Below are 5,668 nucleotides of genomic sequence, written 5' to 3'. Positions count from 1 at the left end.
ATCATCATATTAGGCTCAACTTTCCACTCCCCTGACCATTAGAGGTGTTCAGATCCAATCCGATCCAAAAAATAACCGAAAATTGATTCAAAAAATCGATAACCGAAAAAAATAAAAACTGATTTACTATGTTTGTTATTTTAAACCGATCGGTTCGGTTTCAGTTTGTAAATCCAGACTGAGGTTATAGTTAAAGCCGCTAGTAAAAAACCGAAATAACTAGTTATAGTAGGCATGAAGGGGCTAAATGAAATATGTTCTTTTTATACATATGTTTATAAAGCACTTACCTAAGTTTCAATTTTTAAACGAGACGGGGATAAGCAAAAATACCAATTGAAATAATAAGTTCAATTGGTATTTTTTGATTCATCAATCATTCTAAACGTTATTCAAAAAAATAGAGCGGCAGGCCAAGAAAAGAAAAAAAAATCGATTCATCATCTTTGTAGTTAGGTCAAGAAAAACCCTTTGGATCTAATACAAGAATACAAGAAAGGCCAACTCACAAATATGGATTAGTAGAATTTTATTTTATTTTATTCTTTATTCTTTTTTTTATCTATATCTAATACTATCGACTACTCTTACTTGTTACTAGACGACTAAGCAACTCCTTAAAAAAAAGAAAAAAGGAGGGCTTACAACAAAAAACAAAACCCCTTGTGCAACTATGAAAAAAGTAAATTTTTAGATTTCGCATCTAATTGACTTGCGGAAATATGATAATTTCCTTCATGAATTATTATAAACCAACTCGTTGGATTCACGGGTTACCTGATCTTCCGTTTCTAGGCCCAAGCCAATAATAGAACCCCTATATTATATATATTATATTTATTATATTCCAGGAATTTTCTATTGCATGATACGTGGTTATACATCGACAAGCAAGAAGAAGAAAGAAATTATCTAGCACTTCATGTCGATATACTGTCTGAAATTGCGTTGCTGTGTCAAAAGAAGGATAGCTTCATTTCTTATTGAATTAACCGATCAACCTCCTGTCGAAGATTTATTTTGTATTAGATAATTTTCTAAAAAAATTGACATATTTCACTTTATTATATTATGAGAATAAATCCTATTACTTATGTTCCTGGAGTTTCCACGCTTGAAAAAGAAAATCTGGGACGTATTTCTCAAATCATCGGTCCAGTACTGGATATAGCCTTTCCCCCGGGCAAGATGCCTAATATTTACAACGCTTTAGTAGTTAAGGGTCGCGCCGGTCAACAAATTAATGTAACTTGTGAGGTACAACAATTATTAGGAAATAATCGAGTTAGAGCTGTAGCTATGAGCGCTACAGATGGTCTAACGAGAGGAATGGAAGTGATTGACACGAGAGCTCCTCTAAGTGTTCCAGTCGGCGGATCGACCCTAGGACGAATTTTTAACGTGCTTGGGGAGCCCGTTGATAATTTAGGTTCTGTAGATACTCGTACAACATCCCCTATTCACATCCGTTCGGTACTTGCTATAATTCATTTAACCCTATATCATATTTACGTATGCATAAGAGGTTTCATTTATGTTCGGTTCGAAAAAGCAGGATGTTATACAATATTCTACTAAATAGGTATCCGTGGCATCTAAGTCTTGAAAAAAATAGATAAGATTTGGTCTTGACCCCATCAAATCTAAAAAATCTTAGTTTTTTGAACATACAAATATAAAGAAGCCATTGCAATTGCCGGAAATACTAGGCCTACTAAAGGCACAAAAATAGAGGGAAAGCTGCTGAAAGTTGTCATAAAATGGGCACCTCAATTTAATATTTGTCCCTGTTATATTGTTAGTTAGAAATATATCTTATAATGATTATATTATAATTCGTATATTATACTAAATATATCTAAATACTAAGTATTTCTAAGCGAGTCTAGATATCTAATTCCTATTATTTTGGCTGGATTATTCGTAACCGCATATTTATAATACAGACGTGGTGATCAGTTGGACCTTTGATTAATTAACATCTCTTTTTTTGACTTTTGACTGACCCCTTTCTTTAATTCTTTAATTTTATATCTTTAATTTTATAAAAATTTTATAATTTAAATTTAATAATTTAATCCAAGGAGATCAAATTCAAATTGCTGTTCAATTTTTTTTTCAGTTCGGTGTAATTTTCGACCTAATAAGAGCCGAATCGCGCTCTGTAGGATTTGAACCTACGACATTGGGTTTTCTACTTGTCTTCCTTCCATATTGCATCTTTACGCCAAACTGGAAAGCAGCCTTTGGCATTGCTTCCTTCTGCTCATAGTATGTTGCCCACTCTTCCTCTGTTTCAAAGTCCCATCGATGAAGATGACCCTTTGCTTGTTGAAATAATTTTAATAGCAGCATAAGCATCACCAATCTGTCAACTTAAACCAAAATTAAAGAATAACACATTCAATTTAATGTGGACATATAGGCTTACTCGTCCTCCCATATCCATTTTGGACAAGTCATCTTCATCGTCACTGTCATCAATCTCACGATTGTACTCTTGATAACCAGGATAGCATTCAGAGTAACTCTCAGATATGAAATTAGGATCCTTCTCACGAGCATCCTTCTCTCTCAATTGCTGAAGCCTTTGGTCATCCAGCTTGAACACGATTGTACTCTTATTGAACACAGCCTTTGGTATTTATATTTTCTTGCATTTACTTTTTCACATCGTTTGGATTTACTATTTATATTTTAGTATATTTAATTTTTATTATTTTTGTTACTTATTATTTTCTTCATTTGTGTATTTAACATTTTATATTTTTTGATAATTTAGTTACTTGCCTATTTTATTTATGCCTTTAATTTTGATTCATTATAGTATAATTATAGTTTTTAAATTCATTCTTTGATTTGATTATTTAAATTTGTAAATAATTTTCATTTGAATTTTGTTGATTGATTTAATGACATCTTGATTAATTGCAAAGCATGATGGACTCACATGCATAACTCGACATTTCCATATTAATTAAAAGGTAATATTTTTTATTCTAAATTATCGAAAAGGGTTGTCCTAATCCACCTGGTAGTCCGATTTTGGTGATATAAAATAAATAAATATCCTCCAGTGAAAATGAATAAAATGACAACATTTTAAAATTAATCAAGATGATAGAAAGAGAAATGTTCATGTATTTAGATTTAACGAGGATAGGCCATTCGACCTTATTCGTATAGTCTCGATATTTATAAATATTTGAACATCCTTTATCTATCTTAAAGGCTTGATAATTTTTATTAATAAAATATTTGTTTTTTGCACAACCTCTATGTGAATAAATAACGTTTAACCATAAAATGATAATATTTCTTTTTTTCTTTCGAGAATGAAAAAATTATCGTTGTACTTTATATTAGATGACATTTCTCCTCGTCTCGAAATGCCAAAGTGTTGTCAATTTACCTTTAAACTCTTGAGCAAAATATAGATAATCCACTACTTTGGTGGGAAAAGGGGACATCGTCCTACCTTATATTAGGTGGCTAGCTCTCTTCAGTTAAATGCAACGAATTATTAACTTTTGTAACACCCTATACCTGATTGGACCTAAAGTGCCACATTGGGCTACCGATGCAACCCTTGATTTTCAAAACTTATTCGTTTTCAAACATACTAAATTGTATCATAAATAAAACGTTCATACTGTTATAAAAATCATTTTACAAAATTGAAGCTCCGCGACACATAATTTAAAATCAAAACAATACAAATTGAGTTTAATAAACTAAATACATAAGTAAGGTTCTATGTACATATGCCTACTAAGCTACGGTACAATACAATGAAGGAGATGCTGGAAATCCTGCTGTGACGATGCTCCACAAACTGCTCATGCTACAATCATGCCAACGGAAAACATCCGAAGGTTGAGCTTACAAAGCACGACAGTATAATCGCTAATCTAGAGTAGTATAAGAACTCATAAACACAAGCATGATGAAGACGTGGTATTAAGCTGTAGGTATATACAAGATCTAGATCAAGTGCTACTTACTTAAGGCTTAGTTGTTTTATCTCTGAAGTTGGGTTTATAACCCTAACATCTGAATCTGCTACACATTATCTATATATGATATTGGCTCTACTGTGCATTATTTGAATGCAATACTAACTCTGCTATGCATTATCTGAATTTAATACTGACTCTGTTGTGATTCATACACTAGCTAAAATAGGCATCATGGTGTGGTTGAAAGGCTTCATCTCGGAGCTCACACACCCCACTATCCTACCAAATACTAATATATGATACACAATAACAAACATTAAGTTGTGACAGTCATCATGGTGCAGCTGAAGGGTTGCATCTCGGTACTCATGCACCCCTCTAGCCTGTCGATATTCCCTTGGGTACACCAGGGTGTGATCCAGAACTACATAAAAAATATAAACCCACCAACTTACTCCGTCAAGTCTTAGGCCATATGCGCCCAACTGGAAAAACAAGTTCCTTGGCATTGACTAGTACCTGGACATATTGACAACAAGATAATCACCTTACTACTAAAGTAACTCAGGTGTCCTGGCTGTTTCTCTTGTGTTTCACAAAGGCTGGTTTTATGACATCCTAGCTGTAACTATTTTTAACTGTTATTACTACTGTTTCTAATTGCTATTGTTTTTGTTTCTAGCTGTTCTGAGTTATTATTGATCTCTTTTACTATTTACCCTAGTTGTTAACTCGCTCGTTCTCTAATATAGAACGTTATGGGAGGAGTTATTAGTATGTTATTTCTGAGAATTTGTATTATATTGGTTATACGCTACTCAAGGATATTTTAGTTATTCTCTGAATATGGGGAAGTCTCTACGCGTTTCGAGACTTCACGATAATTACAAATTTTTCTACTTACTGACTAGGGTTTTGATTAGCCTGGTATCTAACTCGGGTTTATTTTTTAGTAGTGATCTGTTTTAAAGTAAAAGATTAATAGCCTAGCTGTGCATTTGGTAGAAAGTGTCAAACATGCAAGTTAGATGAAAGGCTAAATGCCTGTGTAAAAGACTAAAGGAATTATAATGCATTTTGATATAAACGGTGCATAAGTGGTATGAAAGGTTGTCCTATATATATATAATATACAACAATGCATGATTGGTATAAATGGATGTCATAAAGGAAAACGTAAACACTACACAATGGACATGAAAAGATGCCCAAATGAAAATACAAAATGGTGTGTTAACTGTATTTAAGGTGCCGCCCATGATGATAATGAAAGATACATGATCAATTGGTACTTTGGTGCAATACATGTATAGTATTTTCTCATTTAATGTATACAGGGAAAATAAAGAATAATGGGGAAAATATACAGAAGGATAGGTATGATGGGCTTACTAAGACTAATTCCAATAATTGTATGAAATAATTATGGTTTAACTAAGGAAGGCTTATCTGGTCCTTATGGATTATGAAAGTTAATTCGTCATTCAATAGTCATAAAATATTTATGTATGAATTATGATATCTTTACAATATTATGTCTCACTAAGTAAATACTTAATGTGTGTTGATTTCACGCGTAGGGAACCATCAAGGTTTTGCCGAGTAAGGAGTGCAGCAGTAACAATTTTCATCAATTAAAAGTTGACTCGTCAGTAACATAGGGATAATCTTATTCATTTTGAAAACTTCGTTGGCATGTAATGGAACTA

This window comes from Hibiscus syriacus, unplaced genomic scaffold (assembly GCF_006381635.1).
Source record: "Hibiscus syriacus cultivar Baekdansim isolate YM2019G1 unplaced genomic scaffold, ASM638163v2 tig00117048_pilon, whole genome shotgun sequence".
NCBI classification, from domain to species: domain Eukaryota; kingdom Viridiplantae; phylum Streptophyta; class Magnoliopsida; order Malvales; family Malvaceae; genus Hibiscus; species Hibiscus syriacus.
This window is presented reverse-complemented; position numbering follows the sequence as displayed.